This window comes from Chelonia mydas, chromosome 14 (assembly GCF_015237465.2).
Source record: "Chelonia mydas isolate rCheMyd1 chromosome 14, rCheMyd1.pri.v2, whole genome shotgun sequence".
Taxonomy (NCBI): Eukaryota; Metazoa; Chordata; order Testudines; family Cheloniidae; genus Chelonia; species Chelonia mydas.
In genome coordinates this window covers 33,680,709-33,701,700 of record NC_051254.2, presented here as the reverse complement: position 1 = coordinate 33,701,700, position 20,992 = coordinate 33,680,709, and the positions used below count along the sequence as shown (strand labels likewise).

Sequence of the window (20,992 nt, the reverse complement as noted above, 5' to 3'; positions counted from 1 at the left end):
GGCCAGTCATGAAACTGGTTTTCAAAGCTTCTCTGATGCGTACCGCGCCCTCCTGTGCTCTTCTAACCACCCTGGTGTCTGGCTGCATGTAACCAGCAGCCAGGCGATTTCCCTCAACCTCCCACCCCGCCATAAATGTCTCCCCCTTACTCTCACAGATATTGTGGAGTGCACAGCAAGCAGTAATAACAGTGGGAATATTGGTTTCGCTGAGGTCTAAGCGAGTCAGTAAACTGCGCCAGCGCGCCTTTAAACGTCCAAATGCACATTCTACCACCATTCTGCACTTGCTCAGCCTGTAGTTGAACAGCTCCTGACTACTGTCCAGGCTGCCTGTGTACGGCTTCATGAGCCATGGCATTAAAGGGTAGGCTGGGTCCCCAAGGATAACTATAGGCATTTCAACATCCCCAACAGTTATTTTCTGGTCTGGGAATAAAGTCCTTTCCTGCAGCTTTGAAACAGACCAGAGTTCCTGAAGATGCGAGCGTCATGTACCTTTCCTGGCCATCCCACATTGATGTTGGTGAAACGTCCCTTGTGATCCACCAGAGCTTGCAGCACTATTGAAAAGTACCCCTTGCGGTTTATGTACTCGGCGGCTTGGTGCTCCGGTGCCAAGATAGGGGATATGGGTTCCGTCTATGGCCCCACCACAGTTAGGGAATCCCATTGCAGCAAAGCCATCCACTCTGACCTGCACATTTCCCAGGGTAACTACCCTTGATATCAGCAGATCTTTGATTGCGTGGGCTACTTGCATCACAGGCAGCCCCCACAGTAGATTTACCCACTCCAAATTGATTCCCGACTGACCGGTAGCTGTCTGGCGTTGCAAGCTTCCACAGGGGCTATTGCCACTCGCTTCTCAACTGTGAGGGCTGCTCTCATCTTGGTATTCATGCGCTTCAGGGCAGGGGAAAGCAAGTCAAAGTTCCATGAAAGTGCCCTTACGCATGCAAAAGTTTCACAGTCACTGGGAATCGTCCAGACCTGCAACACTATGTGGTCCCACCAATCTGTGCTTGTTTCCCGAGCCCAGAATCAGCGTTCCACAGCATGAACCTGCCCCATTAGCACCATGATGCATGCATTGGCAGGGCCCATGCTTTCAGAGAAATCTGTGTCCATGTCCTGATCACTCACATGACCGTGCTGACATCGCCTCCTCGCCCGGTATCGCTCTGCCAGGTTCTGGTGCTGCATATACTGCTGGATAATGCGTGTGGTGTTTAATGTTCTCCTAATTGCCAAAGTGAGCTGAGCGGCCTCCATGCTTGCCTTGGTATGGCGTCCCGCACAGAAAAAGGCGCGGAATGATTGTCTGCCATTGCTCTGACGGAGGGAGGGGCAACTGATGACATGGCTTACAGGGTTGGCTTACAGGAATTAAAATCACAAAGGGGGTGGCTTTACATCAATGAGTGTTTCAGGCAGGACTTCACGGAGGGTTCCAATAAGAAATGGTGCACCTAAGTAATTGTTCTTATTGGAACAAGCAGGTTGGTCTGGCTCTGATTGATACATGGCTAGATTTACCTCGCTCCACCTTCTCTGTGAGTGACTGCAGTGTGACCTAGAGGAATGAGTCCCCTAGATGGGGGAGGAGGGGGAAGCAAATGAGTACAAACAAATCTGGTCTATTTCTTGTTTGATCCACTCCATCTATCTTTTACATCTATGGCTGGCAGCAGACGGTGCAGAAGGACTGCAAGCCATCCACATCTCATGGCTGCTCGGCAGAAGATGGTGCAGTAGGACTGCTAGCAATCTGTATCGCCTGCCTGCTCACCATAAGATGGTCAATAGGACTGACTGCAGGACTAAAGAGAATGACCTGGTTAAGTCACTCCAAATTTAGTCCCTGCGCCCATGTCCGCCCAGGCGCTCCTGATCGACCTCACAGAGGCGACCAGGAGCACCTCGGACATGACGATGACGGCTACCAGTCCTATTGCACCATCTGCTGCCACAAGGCAATGGGTTGCTGCTGCTGTGTAGCAATACAATACCACGTCTGCCAGCACCCAGGAGAATATGGTGACGGTTACCTGAGCGGGCTCCACTGCTTGCCATGGTGTGGCGTCTGCACAGGTAATTCAAGAAAAAAGGTGTGAAACGATTGTCTGCTGCTGCTCTTCACGGAGGGAGGGAGGAGGGAAGGGGGGCCTGACGAGATGTACCCAGAACCACCCGCGACAATGTTTTAGCCCCATCAGGCATTGGGATCTCAAACCCAGAATTCCAATGGGCAGAGGAGACTGCGGGAACTGTGGGATAGCTACCCACAGTGCAACACTCTGGAAGTCGACTCTAGCCTCGGTACTGTGGAAGCACTCCGCCGAGTTAATGCACTTAGAGCATTTTCTGTGGGGACACACACACTCGAATATATAAAACCGATTTCTAAAAAACCGACTTCTATAAATTCAACCTAATTTTGTAGTGTAGACATACCCTCAGTGACTTTCTAAAACTTCCTCAAAGTTTGAAAAGTTGCAAAAAAGTGGCAAAGTAACAGACTTGAATTTTTCCTCTTCCCTCTAACTTCTTCAAAGTTGCAGAAGTTCAGAGTGAGAAAAGGAACAAGGATAAAAGGAAATGTGAAAAAACCAAAACCCTTAGACATGATAGCTGGCACATTTTCAGAATCCTGTGAGTTTATATCCCTTCTAAATGAACGACTTTGCTCGTGTGGATATTAATGGAGATTTTATTGTTCAGTTTTCAGAATGTCGCTAACATATTGAATCATATCCATTAGCAGAGAAATCCAAAAGTTAGTGATGATCATATAGCAACATAAAAAACCGATCTGCATGGTACAAACACAAATGAAATCAAACAAATGCCTGCCTAAAAAGGCTTCAGAGGTGAGGTTTTGGACTGGCAAAGCCACATTCATGGAGCATTGGGTTCTGCTGGGGAAGAGGCGAAATTTTTGAAGGGAAGCCCGTCTGCACACCTCCATTTGCCAGACTCCTCCTGGGGAGCTGACATACCCATTACAAGCCATGAATGATGGCTTCTTGGAGCCGATTCTGGGGAGCAAGGCTAAATCTGTTTTTAAACCAGATGCATCAGGATCTATACTCAAATCTGAGTCTGACTTAGCAGCACATTGCTGTGTCAGTTTTGCTCACACACTTTCAAATGTCATTGATAGAGCTGCGCAAATCATGGGGTTTTCAGTTCACTGGCAATTTCAGAAAAGAATATATATCCGTATAGTTTCTGGTCAAACCCAAAGTGACACGGTGAACTGAAAAGTCAAAGTAAAAAAAGTTGACCTGAAAAAAAAACAAAACGGGAACCTTTGACTGGAAACGTCTCCGGGATGTTGCAACAAGAGGAAACACTTAATTTTGTCCCAAATTGTTTTTGTTTTGCATTTCAGGAATTTTGACAAGGGCAAAGCAAGAGATTCACAAACCAGCTGGAGGAGAAGGCTGAAGTCGCTCACTTATAAGCTTTAGGTCCAGTGGCTAAGGTGCTCAGCTGGGGTGTGGAGACCCAGGTTCCACTCCCCCTGTGGCCACACGAGAAGAGATTTGAATAGGGATCTCTAACGTTGCAGGCAAATGCCCTAGACACTGAGCCAAGGGGTGTTCTCAATCTCTCCTCTCGGAGCCATTCCACTAAATAATTAAGTCATCTTTGGGGCATGGACTTCTCACCCACACCCTAAGTGACAGCCCTATCCACTGGGCTAGAGAGTCACTTTCACAGGCTGTCCTTGGCCCAAATGACCATCCATTGGGAGAGTCTTTCATAATGACAATGAATAGTAATGTGGTCAGAAAAGGAGAGTAAAGGCTGGTCTACACTACAAAGTTAAACTCACCTAACTACATTGCTCAGGGCTGTGAAAAATGTCATGCCCTGTCTGATGTAGCTAATCCAGCCTAAACCTCGCTGTGGTCACCAGAAGAGTTCTGCAGTCGACCTGCCTACCGCCTCTTGGAGAGGTGGATTTTACTACAGCGACAGAAGAACCCCTTCCATCGCTGTACTAAGTGTCTACACGACAGCAGCGCAGCTACAGCGGAGTAATTCCAGTGTAGACGTGGCCTTAGAACGATTCTGCAGCCTGGTAGTTCAGCATCAACCTCCATTGTATGAATGCCACTGCCCCAGTTTGTGTTCTCGAGCCAATGTCTGGGCTGGTAGCCAGAAGGTGATGGGGGCATTTGAATATAAATGTTTTTAAATGTATCGTTTTTAAAGTTTAACAAATGCTGTATCCTCATTATCTTGGAGAGTTTGTTTTATCTCCCCCAGATACAGACCATGGCAGACACAGAAGGGGGAAATCAAACGTCCATCACAGAATTCATCCTCCTGGGATTTGGGAATCTCCCTGAGCTGCAGATCCTTCTCTTCCTGCTATTTCTAGCAATCTGCATAGTGACTGTGGCTGGGAACATCTTCATTGTTACACTAGCTGTGACTGATCAGCATCTTCACACACCCCCATGTACTTCTTTCTGGGGAACTTGTCCTGCTTGGAGACCTGCTACACTTCTGCTGTCCTGCCCAGGATGCTGGCCAGTCTCCTGACTGGGGATAGAACCATTTCAGTCAGAGGCTGTATGACAATTTTATTTTGTTAGTTTCTTTGGGGCTACAGAATGTTCTCTTAGCTGCAATGTCTTATGATTGGTATTTAGCAATATGCAAACCACTGCATTATGCAGCCCTTATGAATAGCAGTTTATGCCAACAGCTAGCAAGTGGGTCTTTGATAAGTGGGCTTCTGGCTGGCACCACACCAATGTCCTTCACATCACAATTATCTTTGTGGCCCCAATAAAAATCAACATTTCTTCTGTGAATCTACAAAAAATAATAGATCTCTGCTGCAGTGACACCTACCAGCTAGAGCTGGTAACCACCATCCTGGCTGCTTTACTCACTCTGTCCCCATTTGCATTAACCCTGGCATCCTGCGTGTGTATCATCTCCACCACCCTGAGAATCCCTTCCACCACTGGGAGGCAAAAGGCTGCTCTACCTGCTTCGCTCACCTCATCGTGAGACCATAATCACTGTATCTGCTACCAAAACCAACACACAGAGACCTGAACAAAGTGTTCTCTGTCTGCTACACAATTCAGACTCCTATCGCCAATCTCTTCATGTACAGCCTGAGAAACAAAGATGAAGGAAACCCTGAGAAAAATTGTCAGTAAGTGTGTAGATCAGTGGTTCTCAACCTTTTTGGGCTCCGGACCCATTTGTAAATGTTTATGGCCTGTCGCGACCCAGTAAACAGGCTGTGAGGGAGGCCCTAGGGTGGTTTTGGTTGGGTCCTGCCCCCTAGGGTAGTTAGGGTGAGTACTGGGCAGGACCCAAAGTGGCAGCTTCTGCAGCTCCTGCGCTGCAGGGCTGGCTGGGCTGGGCTTGGCTCTCCGCTCTGGGCATTGCAACCTCTGGGGTTGCAGTGCTGCTCAAATTTGGCCCCGCCCCCTGACTGGACCAAATTTGTGTGACCAGAGGTGTGACCTGGCTCATGAGGGTGCAGTGCCACTCACTCAGATTTGGCTTACCTGGACTCCCACCATCATGATGGCTGGGCCAAGCCTGAGTGGTGCTGGGACACCAGAGCAGGGCTGATACTAGGTGTAAGCAGACTAAGAAATCGCTTAGGGCCCCGAGCAGCTCAAGGGGGCCCCCTATTAGTTATTAGTATATGTGCTGTGGGGGGGTCCCCCCAAATATTCCTGCTTAGGGCCCTCAATGGGCTGGCACCACCTCTGTCCCAGAGCTTGCAGTGCCTGGAGCAGGGGGACGAGCCCAGCCAGCCCTGTGGGACAGGAGCTGCCACCCCACCTTTGAAACATTCTGGTGACAATTTTTGGTCTCGACCCACAGGTTGAGAAACCCTGGTCTAGATTGTCTGAGAATTCAGAAATCTCACTTAAAAAAAAAGACGAAATGGTGACGAGCGCAGCTGCTTTGCTGTTTGATACTCAGATGCTGTGTAGCCCTTACTTCTCGCTCAGTCTTTGGTCACGTGCGCTTATAACATTTGTGGATGTGCAAAGATTTAAACAGGTAAAGGAGTCAGTACTGGGATCATTACAGTCAGAATCAACTTGAACTGTAGTTTACCTGCTGAATTTGGATAGTGATATTTTGGTGAATTGTAGCCAGAGTTATATTGGTATAAGGAATCTTTGCATTGCTGTAACTGCCAGGTGTAAGGGCTTGTGCCAGTATAATTATATTGGTTAAAAAAAAATCATATCCCAAATAGACAAAGTTATACTGGTATGAAATCAAGCACAAACTAGAAAAGGTTGTTGGGCAGAGCTATACCTGAAAGTCTCCCTACCTCAGATATGGCTTTTACCAGCAAGAAAGTGATTTTGCTTGTAGAGCTTAAATAGATGGGTTTTCTGAAAGAAATAAGCTATATTTAGTAAGAACACATTTTTTGTGTTATACCCAGTCTACGCTAGGGATTTTGCTGGGGAAGAAGTGTCATTAAAAAAACCTAACCAACATTACTATACTGGTAAACATTTCTGTTTAGACCTGGCCAGAGATACAACTGTATTATACAATGGCTACTGGGTAGCAGCAGAGGGTAATGAAAGGAGAAAGGACCATTTTACTCTGGGAATACCCCTAGATGACAGGAGATAAGGAAGAGGGAACAGGCTGTTATACTGTGTAATGACTGCTAGAGGAGAGTGGAAGATAAGGACTATGAAAAGGGGCAGCTACACTCTACGTTTGCTGCCATTGGGTGGCAGCAGAGAATAAGGACTCCCCGTGTTGTGTTACTGGCACCCATTGAGAGCCAAGAGAAAAGGACACCTACAGAAAAGCGTTCACAGCCGTGGTGCTGTGGCTGCTACATAGCCATGCAGCACCAACGATAAAGACAATATACTGTGCACTAGGTGGCGGCACAGGGTAAGGGATACACTATGGGGGAGTCTATTGTGGAAAATAGATCGTGAGCGAGACATAAGAAGCCATCAGTGAGAGCCGGGAGGATTCTGTAGAGGGTAAAGAAGAGGAAAGGACGAACTATACTTCGGCTTGGAAGAATTAGATTTTTCTTGGTAAATGTTGATTTCACCCACACAAACTGATGAAAAAAAAATTTCCATTGATGACCATTGACATTTACAGATCGGCAAAGAACAAAAAATGCTGCTTGAGAACTTAGAGTTTGATTTAAGGATATTTACTTGGTATATTTTGACATGGGATGTTAAAAATTTGTGTTTTAACAGTTTAAAGCTTTAACTTTTCGAATCTCGACAAGTACTGTAATTAAATAACTATTGACTGACCCACCCACGGTCTGATCCCCCATAATTTTCTGCAACTGAAAATGTATTTAAGTATTTTTTATTTTTATGGATTAAATCAATATTATCCATTGAAACAAATAAAAACCGACTTCTCCCAAGCCTAGCGATAGGTGCCCTTTTCTCTTACATTACTCTCAGCTCTCACCTTGTCCCAGTAGCAGAGATGCCCCTCTCCTTTGGGACACTGCTTTGCCATCTTAGGTCCATTAGACGTTGTAGCAGCATAAATAGTATAAAAGTTGCAATGTTGCTACCTAGTGACTGTTACACAATGCAGCCACTTAGCGAAGGGATGTCAATCCGGAGCCCTCTCAGGGAGTCATTATTCAACATATCAACATTTTCATTGCTTTCCCAACACCATCAGCCTGTGCCATGCCATTGAAACCCGGGGCCTGAGCTATATAGCACCTGGACAAGGAGCATGCAGCATCCTTACCCCTCTGAGCATTCCTCCACCCAGGGTCCTCATCTCTCAAGCGGTTTCCAAGTTCACAATCTGGGAGTTCAAACAAATATCCCACTGTGCAGCACTACACTCAGCCTGTATCCAATGCAATCTACGAGAGCGGGGAGCAAATGTTCTGTGCATCCCCTCTCCCACAGAGCTCAGGTAGACAATTACCCAGATAGAGCAAGGAGACTTTTTTCAGTGAATGGTAAATTTGCCAAAAAAAAAAAAATGCATTTTTCAGGGCAGTGAAACTATTCAGGAATTCAGGTTGAATTTGGTGAAGAGTTTTGGGGGGGAAAAATTGGGAATGTCTTGAAATGTTTTAAATTCACATTGAAAAAATTTCATTCAACTTGAATAGAATTTTTTCAGCTGTTCATTTCAGTGAGAGACTCATTTTGGTTAAAAACCAAAAAAAACCTTACTAATTTAATCAGTTTTGTTGTGACACTTCCTGTAATATCCAGTGCTGTGAAGCACCTCACCATCGCCTGCCCTCAGTGTGAGGAAGACTTGTTTGTACCTACCGGGGGTCAGCTCCCCAACTCCACTAGCCATGGGCGACACAAGCACTCCTCTCTAGGCCTCTGCAGGCCCTGCTGTTACTTTACAGTTAGCGTTAGGCACATACCAATGCTCAAGGCCTCAGAGCATCCCCCTGGAGTGACCAGCCCCTGGTCCACTGGACACTTGTAATATTCACAGATCTGCTGCTTCCAAAGAACCAGAAAACCTTAGCTTAACCATTCCATCCCAGATCACTGCTCTTGCTTAACACACAGCACTTACATATGTTTATAGTGAAAACAAATAGAAGTTTATTTAGCAAAGCTTAGAGATTCCAGTAGTAGCAAGTAATGGAAACAAATGGTTACCTATAATAAAAAAATTATAACATGTATTCTAGAGCCCAAACTTAGTTAACAAGATACATGTGTCTTGTAGAGTATTGCTCCCTCAAAATCCTTGCTGTGCTTTATAGCCAGGCTGGTGGTGACCCTCCTTTCATAAGAGAAACACTGTTAACTTGTCTCCTAAGTGAAGGACTCTCAACACCTCCTGCTGTTTTGTTTCCTCTCCGATTTTGCAATCTCTTAACTTGCACCAGGCTCATTCTGTAAATAGGCCTCCATGGTGAGGCCTACAATATACAAATGGCCAGACAGGGAGAAAAGCATCCTGTTATCTCAGAGGTATAAAACTATAGGGTTAGAAGGGACCACAAGGGTCATCTAGTCTAACCCCCTGCCAAGATGAAGGATTTGTTTTGTCAAAACCATTCAAGACAGCTGGCTATCCAGCCTCCTTTTGAAAACCTCCAGTAAAGGAGCTTCCACAACCTCCCTAGGCATCTGTTCCGTTGTCCCACTGTCCTTACAGTTAGGAAGTATTTCTGGAGGTGTGTCACCTCCTGGTGACCTGGCTTAACCCCAAGATGGTATTTTCAGTATAGATACATAATCCTTGTGAAATGTTTGGCTCGATAATTCTTAAGGAGTTATGACAATCCGTGTGATATTGGCTCTCAGTACAGATCTCACATGCCACCCTCTGGTGAGCTCTTGTGCAGATATCCAACCCAGGGGATCCCTATGAAACTATGCACACTCTGTGCCCTTGGCCAGTTGGCAGAGGTCCCGGTCTCATATGGGCCACCAAGCTGTAAACGTAATGATTCCCTCCGCCCTCATGGGAGAGGTTAAAGACCAGGAGTAAAATTTTCAGAAGTGCCCAAGAGCCAGATTTTCATAGAATCATAGAATATCAGGGTTGGAAGGGACCTTAGGAGGTCATCAAGTCCAACCCCCTGCTCAAAGCAGGACCAATCCCCAATCAAATCATCCCAGCCAGGGCTTTGTCAAGCCTGACCTTAAAAACCTCTAAGGAAGGAGATTCCACCACCTCCCTAGGTAACGCATTCCAGTGTTTCACCACCCTCCTAGTGAAAAAGTTTTTCCTAATATCCAACCTAAACCTTCCCCACTGCAACTTGAGACCATTACTCCTTGTTCTGTCATCTGCTACCACTGAGAACAGTCTAGGTCCATCCTCCTTGGAACCCCCTTTCAGGTAGTTGAAAGCAGCTATCAAATCCCCCCTCATTCTTCTCTTCCGTAGACTAAACAATCCCAGTTCCCTCAGCCTCTCCTCGTAACTCATGTGTTCCAGTCCCCTAATCATTTCTGTTGCCCTCCACTGGACTCTTTCCAATTTTTCCACATGGTTCTTGTAGTGTGGGCCCAAAACTGGACATCGTACTTCAGATGAGGCCTCACCAATGTCGAATAGAGGGGAACGATCACGTCCCTCAATCTGCTGGCAATGCCCCTGCTTATACACCCCAAAATGCCATTGGCCTTCTTGGCAACAAGGGCACACTGTTGTCTCAGATCCAGCTTCTCGTCCACTGTAACCCCTAGGTCCTTTTCTGCAGAACTGCTGCCTAGCCATTCGGTCCCTAGTCTGTAGCGCTGCATGGGATTCTTCCGTCTTAAGTGCAGGACTCTGCATTTGTCCTTGTTGAACCTCAGATTTCTTTTGGCCAAATCCTCCAATTTGTCTAGGGCCCTCTGTATCCTATCTCTACCCTCCAGCGTATCTACCTCTCCTCCCAATTTAGTGTCATCTGCAAACTTGCAGAGGGTGCAGTCCACACCATCCTCCAGATCATTTATGAAGATATTGAACAAAACCGGCCCCAGGACCGACCCTTGGGGCACTCCACTTGATACCAGCTGCCAACTAGACATGGAGCCATTGATCACTACCCGTTGAGCCAGACAATCTAGCCAACTTTCTATCCACCTTATAGTCCATTCATCCAGCCCATACTTCTTTAAATTGCTGGCAAGAATACTGTGGGAGACCGTGTCAAAAGCTTTGCTAAAATCAAGGAACACGTCCACTGCTTTCCCTTCATCCACAGAACCAGTTATCTCGTCATAGAAGGCAATTAGATTAGTCAGGCACGACTTGCCCTTGGTGAATCCATGCTGACTGTTCCTGATCACTTTCCTCTCCTCTAAGTGCTTCAGAATTGATTCCTTGAGGACCTGCTCCATGATTTTTCCAGGGACTGAGGTGAGGCTGACTGGCCTGTAGTTCCTCGGATCCTCCTTCTTCCCTTTTTTAAAGACGGGTACTACATTAGCCTTTTTCCAGTCGTCCGGGACTTCCCCCGATCGCCATGAGTTTTCAAAAATAATGGCCAATGGCTCTGCAATCACATCCGCCAACTCCTTTAGCACTTTTGGATGCAACGCATCCGGCCCCATGGACTTGTGCACGTCCAGCTTTTCTAAATAGTCCCGAACCACTTCTTTCTCCACAGAGGGCTGGTCACCTCTTCTCCATGCTGTGCTGCCTAGTGCAGTAGTCTGGGAGCTGACCTTGTTCGTGAAGAAAGAGGCAAAAAAAGCATTGAGTACATTAGCTTTTTCCACATCCTCTGTCACTAGGTTGCCTCCCTCATTAAGGGGTCCACACTTTCCTTGACTTTCTTCTTGTTGCTAACATACCTGAAGAAACCCTTCTTGTTACTCTTAACATCTCTTCCTGGCTGCAACTCCAGGTGTTATTTCGCCTTCCTGATTTCACTCCTACATGCCTGAGCAATATTTTTATCATCTTCCCTGGTCATTTGTCCAATCTTCCACTTCTTGTAAGCTTCTTTTTTGTGCTTAAGATCAGCAAGGATTTCACTGATACATTTTAAAATGTATTTAGACTCCAATAGGACTTTCAGCAGCATCTTGGGGCCTAAACCCATATTTGGCATGTTCTGCACCTGGATGTTTTGAAAATCCCACTAGGCACCTCAATACCTTTAAGTACATCTGGCCTCAAGCGACCTTGGCGACACAGGAACACAAATCTCATTGAGAGGCCATGGGTCCAAGAACATCCGTCACTTCGGAAGTTGGGTTTTCAGAGCTAGGTCCACAAAGGGACTCAGGTGCTTACGGCCAGCATTTAGGCACCACTGAGAGCCTCAAAACCCCAGCTCAGCTGACACCTGATGTCATAGGTGGCTAAATCTCTTCCACTAAAGGACTGTAGGAGCCAGTCTCTGCCAGTGAACATATGCACAGCCACCTCAGTCTAGGCACTCATCTCATACCTCACCCCCACAGGAGCCTCAAGCTAGATGTGGCCCTGCCTGTCTCACCCGCAGGGCTCAATCCGGTAGGCATGCTCCCAGCACGCCTATGCCCAACCAAAGTGGCTGGGGGGCATGAAGCCTCCATTATAACCCTGATCCCAGTGGCTAGGGCATTCAGCCAGGACGTGGGGGAGACAGGTCCAATTCCCTCCCCGCCACCCCCGAAGAGGAGCCATTTAAACTTAGGTTTCCCTCTTCTTGGGTGAGTTCCCCGTGCACTGGCATGGAGGACAATCAGGTGTGGGGCTCCCTCAGAGTCTCCTGAGGACATTGTTCCACTGTGTAAAACTAATTAAACATGCTTTGGGCCAGAGGAGGACTCTGCAGTCCAGTGGCTAGGACACTCGCCTGGGGTGGGGGAACCCACAGTCGTATCCCTGCTCCATATTAGTTGGGGGGACTGAACCTGGGTCTCCAACAGCCTGGTGAGTTCACCCCTCCCCCCTTGGGGTTCCCAGCTGAAAATCCCAAGCAGAGGCAGTGTCTAACTCCGTGGGAGAGATGGGGCTTAGGCAACACTAACTGATTTTCCCTCTTGGCTAGGTGAGGCAGCTCCTTGCTCCACATGCTGACCTCTGGGGATCCCTTTCTTAGCTGCCTACTTCTCCCCATGCACCGTATAGGGATCCTGGCTGCGAACTCAGGGCTGAGGTTCCCACTGGCTGGCATGGCACTAAAACTTACTCGATGCAACACCAAAGTCCCTTTGTAGATCTAGCCCTAAGTTATTTTAGTGTATGGAATTAATCGAGATATCTACCCACATTCAGCAAGTAAAATACAGCTCAATTTTATTCCAACAGTCCTGGTATTGATTCCTCTTATACTTTCAAAACTTTGCACATCCTCAAAATGTTATAAGCGCATATCACCAAAAATGGAGTGAGAAATAAGGTTCACATAGCATGAGTATTACACCATTTTGCCCTAAGGGATTAAAGTTTTCTGAATTCTCATAAAATCCAGACACTTACTGACAATTTTTTTCAGGGCTTCCTTGACCTTGTGGTTTCTCAGGCTGTATATGAAGGGATTGGCCACAGGAGTCAGAATTGTGTAGCAGACAAAGAACACTTTGTTCAGGTCTCTCAGTGTGTTGGTTTTTGGTAGCAGATACACAGTGAATGGTCACCATGATGAAGTGAGAGGAGCAGGTAGAAAATGCCTTTTGCCTCCCAGTGGTGGAAGGGATTCGCAGGGTGGTGGTGATAGTGCACATGTAGGATGTCAGGGTTAATGCAAAGGGGGGCAGAGTGAATAAAGCTGCCAGGATGGTAACAACAAGCTCCATCTGGTAGGTGTCATTGCAGCAGGGATTTATTATTTGTGTAGATTCACAGAAAAAGTTATCAATTTCATTGGGACCACAAAAAGTAAATTCTAACACAAGAAATACTATTATGGGAATAGTCAAAAATCCACACATCCAAGATCCAGCTGCTAGCCGGAGGCATAAACTGCCATTCATAAGGGCTGCATAATGCAGTGGTTTGCATATTACTAAATACTGATCATAAGACATTGCAGCTAAGAGAGAACATTCTGTCGCTCCAAAGAAACCAAACAAATAATATTGTGAGGCAACCACTGACAGAAATGGTTCTGTCCCCAGTCAGGAAACTGGCCAGCATCCAGGTCAGGATGGTGGAGGTGTAGCAGGTCTCCAAGCAGGACAGATTCCCCAGGAAGAAGTACATGGGGGTGTGAAGGTACTGATCAGCCACAATGATGAGGATGTTCCCGGCCATGATCACTAAGTAGATTGCTAGAAACAGCAGGAAGAGAAAAACCCGCAGTTTGGGGATATTCCCAAATCCCATGAGGATGAATTCTGTGATGGACGTTTGATTTCCCTGTTCCATGTCTGCCATAGGATGTATCTGGGGGAAGCGATAAACTCTACAGTACAAGGAGAATGACGTTTGTTAAACTTTAATCTATTGATTCAAATGCTTCCTCTCCTTGAGGTCACAGCCCAAATGCTGGGTTGAGGACCCAGGCTGAGGTGGTGGGATTCATACAATGTAGGCTAATGATGAAGTAGGAGGCCGTAGAGTTATTCACCCAGTTTTCCTAGCCCGATGAGTATTCATTGTCATCATTATGAATGGCAACAGATAGTCATTGGGCCGGGAATGGAGTATGAACGTGACTCTATAGCCTCCCTAGGATGTGGGAGAGCCAAGTTGAAGTCAGACTCCAAGGCCAGAAGGGACAAACAGCTGAACACTGGTTTGTTTTGGACTCGTCCCCAGCAGAAACCAGCCTCCTTGACTGTTTTTTCCAGTCCAAAACTGGAAAGCCAAAGCCTTTTTAGGCAGGCATTTGTTCGATTTCATTTGTGCTGTACCATGCAGATCAGTTTTTATGCTGTTATGTGAGCATCATGGTGACACTTTGGGGATCACGCAGACCAGTCAGGGGTTCTGTCCCTGCCTGCCCTGCAACCTTGGGTGCCTTAATGCTTTGCCAGCTCTGGCAGAGCCCTGACCCCAGTAGCCAGCCCATAAGAATAAAGCTCTTGCCCTGGCTACCATCAGCCTTGCAGGGTAAGCCCCCTTAAATGACACACGCAAACCCAGAGATTAAGGGGCACCTTTCCCCCTTCTTAACAGCTAAGCTTTCCTCAATTTGCACAACAGAGACCCTTGCTGGCATAAAAATAAACATGAGATTTATTTAATAGAAAAATTGTGGATTCATATGTAACCCTTCTGCCCGCCAGAGTTGGCAGCAATAAGGGCCAGGTTCAGTATCTAGGGGTTCCATTCCAATAACACAATGCAAAACCGACTCGAGCCCCCACCCAGTGACCTGGGACAAATATATACCACCCCTGCTGGGCACCTCCAAGAGGCAATACTTCCCCTCTCGCAAGCACAGAGTCTGAGTGTAGCAAAAGCCTTTTAATAAAGGAGGGAAACAATGTGGCATTAAGTTGGGGAAACACCACAAACAGGATTCATAACACAACCCATGAGCAAAAAACCCACCCCAAGCAAATTGGGGCGTGTCCTTTCCCTTTGGTTCTTGAGTCCAGCAACCCCAAATCACCCAAAGTCCAAAAAGTCCAATGACCCAGAAGTCTCTGTCCCTGGTCAGGGCAGCCCCAGAGTTCGAAAGTTTATCTGCAGAATTTTACCTCCCAACCTGGGTGGAATGGGAGGGGGCGGGGGAAGAGGTAAGGGGCACCTTACATGATCTGAAGCTGACTACCTTGCAGCTCTATATGGCTTAACTCTGCTCCACTCCACAAGCCACTCCACTCCACCAGCCACCCCACAAACTGCTCTACAATATATCTTCAGGCTCCCCCACTACTTAACACAACACTCAGTGATTTCAGCTCTTAGTCAGTTTAGCTCTTTTGTGATTTCAGCCTGTAGTAGGGGAGCCTCAGTGCTAGTGCACCATTAGCTCAAAGTGAATTCAGCTCAGCAGCCTGTAACTAGACTCCTAATGGAATCAAAATTAGCTCTGATATTCCACAGTGGAGAGAGAAGGAAATTCAATTAGCATGTAAGGCCCTCACTAGGAGGCCTATATTACTAAATATTAATACCTATCCCCAGCCTCTTGCTATTCACTGGGTTTTGGAACCCATGTCCCTTGCCTAGCGAGTGCTGCTTAGTTGATGGTGAGTCCCTCCACCATAACAAAAGGCCAAGTACAGTTCCACTGTCCTTGATTCCCATAATCAGGGTAATAACAATTTATTCTTCCTGCCCCAATAACAGAGAAACTGGGGATCCCACAGCAGCCAAAGTGACCATTTGGATGGCTATGGCCTCATTTTAGGCAGGGTGGGTGTGCCTATGCAAAGGAGATGAGCCCATGAAGTTCTTCTCCACAACTTGCCACATCTCACCACCAGATGTCAGGGTGGAGCTCATCCTGACTCTGCTTACACATAGAGGAAATAGCAAGGGAAACAAACCTATACAAGCCATGCAGAAAAAACAGAGATGCAACATCAACCTTTAAAATGGCAAATTAGATAAAAATCCCTTTTCTAATAAAAGACTTTCCCAGCATATTCCCTAACTGTAGGGGGATTCAGCATGTCACAGACAGCACCCACCAAGTGACTGTCCCTCAGTTACTGGAGAGATTTCACTTGAAACCCCTTCAACAAGATTTTCAGATTGTTCCCCCCATGGCTTGGTCTCAGACTAGGGTGGTTCATGGTTAGTCAGAGCAGGGGAAATGCCCTCTACTTGATCACCAGGATGTCTCAGTGTTTTCCCCTTAAGTATAAGGGTCCACCATTTCTCTTTTCCTGGGTTGTACAATGCCAGGTGCTTTGAGCTAGTCTCATCTGGGGAGGGGCGGGCAGCCCCTCTCTACCAGAATGGCCACTGCAAGGTGGAGCTGAAATTGTAATAACCTGTGCTCAGAACCTATATGCATACTCATAACCACAGTCTGTACACATATCTCAGTGATTAAGTTTAGAGCATTACAAGATTTTAATCAACAACCTTACTCAACATATTTTTTATGTACAACACCACAATATGCAATCAGTTGGTTTAACTGCTTGTTTTTAAAGTTTCTATTCTCCCCTTGAGGTGTCTGAACCCTGGTTGCCACAATCAGTGATTAACTTTTCAAATTCTCTACCAATAGATATTGTTGATTCAAACTGCTTAGTGAGATTCTGAAATGGCATGATAAAAATATCCATTAAAATCTCCACTAGCAAAGTTATACATTTACAAGGGATAGAAGCTTACAGGATTCAGAAAACATGCCAACTATCATGTCTAAAGTTTGTTCACAATTCCTAGTTCTTCCCCCCATAATTTTGAAAGAGTTACAGAGAGATAAAAGGAAAAATGAAAGCCTGTTACTTTGCCACATGATAATTTTTCAAAGTTTGAGGAAGTTTTGGAAAGTGTCATAAATATAAAGGGAAGGATAAACACCTTTAAAATCCCTCCTGGCCAGAGGAAAAACCCTTTCACCTGTAAAGCTAGGATAACCTCACTGGCACCTGACCAAAATGATCAATGAGGAGACAAGATACTTTCAAAAGCTGGGAGGAGGGAGAGACAGAGTCTGTCTGTGTGATGCTTTTGCCGGGGACAGAACAGGAATGGAGTCTTAGAATTTAGTAAGTAATCTAGCTAGATGTGCGTTAGATTATGATTTCTTTAAATCGCTGAGAAATTAAGCTGTGCTGAATAGATTGGATATTCCTGTCTGTGTGTCTTTTTGTAACTTAAGGTTTTGCCTAGAGGGATTCTCTATGTTTTGAATCTAATTACCCTGTAAGGTATTTACCATCCTGATTTTACAGAGGTGATTCTTTTTACTGTTTCTTCTATTAAAATTCTTCTATTCAAGAACTGATTGCTTTTTTCATTGTTCTTAAGATCCAAGGGTTTGGGTCTGTGGTCACCTATGCAAATTGGTGAGGATTTTTACCAAACCTTCCCCAGGAAGTGGGGTGCAAGGGTTGGGAGGATATGTTGGGGGGGGGGGGGGGAAGCAATTTCCAAACAACGCTTTCCTAGTAAAATAAACCCAGATAAACATTTGGTGGTGGCTGTGGAAGTCCAAGGGTAAAATAGTTTGTACCTTGGGGAAATTTTAACCTAAGCTGGTAAAAGTAAGCTTAGGAGGTTTTCATGCAGGTCCCCACATCTGTAGCCTAGAGTTCAGAGTGGGGGAGGAACCTTGACAGAAAGTTACCAAGTGACAAAAAGAAAAAGGAATAAAAGATGGAAAAGAGCAAGGGGAAGCGACACTATTTATTTTCTAGCACACCACAGTTTAAAAACAAAATCACCAAAAGATTTAAAAAAATGCAAACTTCTTCCTGATTAATGGAAGTAACTTTCAAATGTCAACATTTTTAATGAAACTGGTTTTCCATTTTCCAATCAATTCTAGTGATCATTTAGCAGAGAGAGAGAGAGCAACCTGATTGCCTAGGTAGCTTCTTACCAATCTGTTGCTAAAGCAAAAGGGGACTCCTCTCAGCAGTCCTTCAGTCTCTCTAGCAGCTAACTTGGCTGAGCAGCCCTTTTATCTCTGCAGCTGTTGGGGGGGGCCACTGATCAGTCCCAGCTGAGCAGGCAGGCAGTATCCCTATTAACCCTTTAGTGGTATCCCCTGACAGACAGGTTCAGTCTCGGTGCCTGGCAGCAGCAGCAGGATGGGGGATAGCGCTCACCTGAGACCACGGGATATTCAGCCTCCAGTAGATGAGCTTGGATCTCTCAGTGTTGATGACCTGGAGTCAGGTTCTTCTCTCTCACTTCTCTCCAGAAATTAGGTTCTCTCAGTAAAGAGACCCACGTGGCCCTGAAGAGACAAGCAGTTGCTGAGATCTCCCTTGGAGAATGTTCTCCTCTCTCTATTGACAGAGCGCATTCGCCTCCTCAAATTTGTATCCTCTGAGGGAGAAGGTTGTGTCTCCCCTGATGCTACTTTTGAGGGGCATTTCCCTCCACTGAATGTGGGGAGCTGCAGCTGGGTTTGCGACACAGACGGCACAAACACCAGGGCTGGTGAAATCAGCCTGCTTGGCCCAAAGTTCTCTCCTCTCGGGGAGAGTCTTCTAGCCCAAACGGTAATCGCAGCCTGGGCCTCCCAGTGCATTCACTCCCAGGGCAGCCCAGTCATCCAGTCCAGTTCCTGGTGCCCCACCAGTGATTTACTGGGACAAGACCAGGTGCATGGAGCAAGGATCTTCCACCATAAGCTAGCTTCAGCTGGGGACCCTACAGGCTTGGGTACACAGGGAATAATGCCAGTACAAATACACCATTATAGCAATACTGGCAAAACTCCCCATGTGGAAACACTTATTCTGGACTCAGAGCGCCATTTTCTGGTTCAGCTTATTTTGCTTTGAAAGTGACGCCAGCTACACTGGGGAAAAGCCAGCTTCATCCAGAATAAGGGTGTCCCGATGGGGCGTTACACTGGTGTAACTGTCCCTGTATAAGTATGCTGGTAACATTCCCATATAGACAAGCCCGACAGCATCAACTTAAGTCACAAAAGATCTGTGTTTAGGTCAGGCTCAGCTAAATCTGATCACTTTCCCCACCTCCACCATCACTGCTGAGTGAGACCTGAGCAGGCAGGGTCGGGCTCTCATTAGTCATTGTGAGACGGCCCCTCCCTGAGTGTCTCTCTTCATCTCCATCACTGTGACATTCGATCACTCTCATTTCTGCTCCACTTCCACCTAGTGGTCAGTTCAGTAATAGCCTATTTAGAGGCATGAGTCCAGTATCAGACACTAGCTTTGTGGGTGAGTAATCTCAGCTCCTCTGGGTGTGTTCAGGATCCTGTTCATGAGACAGCCCTGCCTCTCCCAAAGGGACTTATCTGCCCCCCTTTGCCATAGTAGCTGGGTGACCCACAGTCTATAATGTATAGATCCTCACAACACACCTGTGAGGTACGGAATGCCTGTTTTCTCCATTGTACAGCTGGGGAACTGAAGCACAGAAATGTCCATGGTCAAACAGGGGATCTCTGGTGGAGCCGGGACTGGAACACAGGTACCCCAAGTAGAACTGAACAAACAGCTGATTTTTGGATTCTGTGGCAGTTCCAAAAAATCAGAAAAGACAATTGCTGCAGGTTGAACCAAATCTGGAATTTTCAACAAACCAAAATGCAACAGAAAATCCACTTTGGGTTCAAAATACCACGTCACTCAACTAGAAACATTTGACTTCCAGGCATTTTTAAAAGGGTCAATTCACAAGGATCTTTAGGTTCCATTCATAAAATGGGCAGTGGAGAATGGGGCCCAGCTTGCCTTTATGACCTTTGGCCCAGTGGTTTGAGTTCTAGGCTGTGATGTGCGAGACCCAGATACTAATCCCAGTCCTGGAATGTGCCCTAACCCTAGCGACAGGCTGCTCGGGGGGGTGTTTCTCAGACTCTTCTGTTGAAGCTGTCCCACTTTGTATCAAAAATTACATGTTCATTGTTGCAGGGACTTGAGTCAAGGTCTTCTATCTCCCAGCTGCATGCTCCGACCACTGGGCTGTACAGTCATTCTCGTGTTTGCTCCCTGAGTTAATGACTATTGAGGTATTTTATGCAAAGTGGAACAGCTTCAACAGCAAGGCTGAAAGAGATCCACCATTGAGCACTCTATGGCCCGGGGTTTAGGGCACTCCCCTCAGAGGCGGGAGGCTTGCGTTTAAATTCCTGCTCCAGCACAGGAACTTGAAGCTGGGTCTCCAGCATTGCAGGTGAATGTTGCAACCATTGTCTAAAACACAGACCTCTGCTGCTTTCTTCTCCTCCAGCCATTTTGTGAACAAGCCCTAAGTCTCTTTGTCAATCCAGCCCCCTCACTCCCGAAAGTATTAGGCAAATTCATGTCAGATAGTTTCAGTCAACAAAAACTGTATTTTTAGGTGAATAAACTGTTTAAAATGAAACATTTTATCCAGTTCTAATCTCAAATGCTAGAATGATGCCCTAACTAGTAGAACATCCTTCATATCTTCCTTCTTCACGGCTTCCACCTCTCTCCCTTCTCTGTGCCCCCAATCCTCTCTCCTCAGCATATCTGCCCTCACTTCTTTTCATTTAGCCAAATCCTTCCTAACTAAACCCCGTCCCAAAGCAGTAATCAGAATTAAAAACAAAAAGACATGGCTCTTCCGTGCCATTGTGAGGCTTTGACTCTCTTTCTTCTGTTTCTGTGTTGTCTCTAGGTTTGGTAGAACTGGATAATATTGATGTTTATTTTTAAACATTTTTTATTATTTGTATTGATTTAAATTTTCACAGTTGTGGGAAATTATGAGGAGGGTCAGAGAGCTTTTAATGACAGTAGCTGCTGAGATTCAAACTGTTAAAGCTTTGTAACCACGAAAACTCAAAGTCAGCATCACATCACAACGTACAGAGTAAATAGCCCTAAATCAAACTCTAATTAGTTCTCAAACAGCATTTTTCTTACTTAGCCCAACTGTAAATTTTTCACACCCCTGACTGACAAAAGTTTTACCGACAAAAGTGCTAGTGTAGACAAAGCCTGAGACTCTCTCACTCTGTGTA

At 46.2% G+C, this 20,992-nt stretch overlaps 1 long non-coding RNA gene and 1 pseudogene across 1 annotated transcript; one reads left to right on the top strand and one right to left on the bottom strand.

Moving 5' to 3' along the window:
* Positions 1-12,874: 12,874 nt before the first annotated feature.
* Positions 12,875-17,944, bottom strand: LOC122462926 (annotated as a pseudogene).
* Positions 17,945-18,139: 195 nt separating this feature from the next.
* LOC122462997 lies at positions 18,140-19,962 on the top strand. The gene is made up of 3 exons (XR_006285920.1): positions 18,140-18,198; positions 19,399-19,470; positions 19,914-19,962. It is a non-coding gene; the product is annotated as an uncharacterized LOC122462997 (long non-coding RNA).
* Positions 19,963-20,992: the final 1,030 nt, after the last annotated feature.